Here is a 1,810-nt window from a genome sequence, read left to right as displayed (position 1 = left end):
GCGGGGAAGCAGGCTCCCCACTGAGCAGAGAGCCTGAAGCAGGGCTCGATCCCAGGACCCTGAGATCATGACCTGAGCCGAAGGCAGAGGCTTAACCCACTGAGCCACCCAGGTGCCCATGTCTTTTCTGTTTCTTGATGTACCATTTCTAAGGATCTGCTCTGTGACCCCCTTCTCTCTTGCCTTAGTTGCTACACAGTCTTTAAACTGTCACCTTTGTGTTGATGTCTTCCACACCGTTTTCTTTGGTCCTAATTTCTCTGTGGATTTCCAGGTCTACATGTCCGTCTGTCTATAGGACATCTCTAAACTCTTAAGACTGAGCTCATTTTCTTCCCCCACCCCAATAGCTTTCCCATTTTACTTTCCAATTTATATTAATAACATTCCATCCATCTGGATGTAAACCTCTCTCTCCGTAGCTCTCAGTTTGATTCAGACACAAAGTCCTGTAAATTCTACCTCCTAAATTTCCTTCTTTTTAATTCAGGTTCTAATCATCTCTCATCCTCAGTCTCCCTGCTGTAGTGATTTTTTTTTTTCTTTTTAAAGATAGGGTCGTGTGTCTCTTCTGCTGAAAGACCTCCCAGGAACTCTGCAGAGTGAAATTCAGTCTCTGAAGAGAAAATGTCAGGCCTTTCACACTCTAACTCCAGCTTCATTCCAGCCTCATTTCCTGCATCCCCACCTAACAAACTGGGCTCTGGTAGCTCTGGTAATTCACCTGAAACAGTTCATTGAAGCATACAATTACTTTTCACTCTCTGTGCTTTATTTCTGCTCTGCTCATAACTGCATTTTTTTATCTTTTATATTTTGGATCTCAGGTTCAGAAGGCTGAATTATTGATGCTCTGCAGTTCATGACATACTAATGTAATTGGCCTTCCAAAGTCCTTCACCTGTTACTTATCTGTGCATTGCCCCACGACCTTTCAATGTATTTTATGTCTATGTTTTTTTAATTTGTTCCTGTAAAATATCTACTTTTTTTGCGTGTCTCTATATTTAATTTACATTATAGATCTCATTGTGTTTCTTTTTAAATTTAGCGCTATGTTTCTAAGCTCCGTCCACATTGTCAATCTATTACTTCTGATTGATGCATAATATTTCTTGGTGTACACCCAGCACATTTTATCTGTGCATTGATAATGGACACTCTGAATTTTTAAAAATATTTTATTGATTTATTTGACAGACAGAGGTCATAAGTAGGCAGACAGGCAGGCAGAGAGAGGGGAGGGGGTGAAGCAGGCTCCCTGCTGAGCAGAGAGCCCAATTCGGGGCTCGATCCCAGGACCCTGGGATCATGACCTGAGCTGAAGCCAGAGGCTTAACCCACTGAGCCACCCAGGTGCCCCACTCTGAATGTTTTTTACCTCAACTCCCAGACAAGGTCAGAGTTTCATCACTATCTAACACAGCAATTCTCAACCCTATCAGACTCAACAATATTCCTTAAATAACAAAAGTATTATGTCTCCTTTATTATTCTGAAATGACATTCACAGATCGTATGACCTACTGTGGTAGGCAGCCTCTCAGAGAACTCCAATGATATCTGCCTCCTGGTATACTCATCCTTGTGTAATCCCCTCTCCTTGACTGTAGGCTGCATTTAATTGAATTCTCTTAAATAGAATTGGACAGAAGTGATGGGATGCCACCTATAGGGTTAGCTTACCAAAAACCAAACCAAACCAAAACAACAACAACAACAAAATACCCCTGTGCTTCTGTCTTGGGCGTTCCTAATTCTCTCCCTCCTCTGTGCTGAGAGAAGCAGCTGCCATGTTATAAGCTGCCAT

The sequence above is a fragment of the Mustela lutreola genome, chromosome 10, assembly GCF_030435805.1.
Source record: "Mustela lutreola isolate mMusLut2 chromosome 10, mMusLut2.pri, whole genome shotgun sequence".
NCBI classification, from domain to species: domain Eukaryota; kingdom Metazoa; phylum Chordata; class Mammalia; order Carnivora; family Mustelidae; genus Mustela; species Mustela lutreola.
This window is presented reverse-complemented; position numbering follows the sequence as displayed.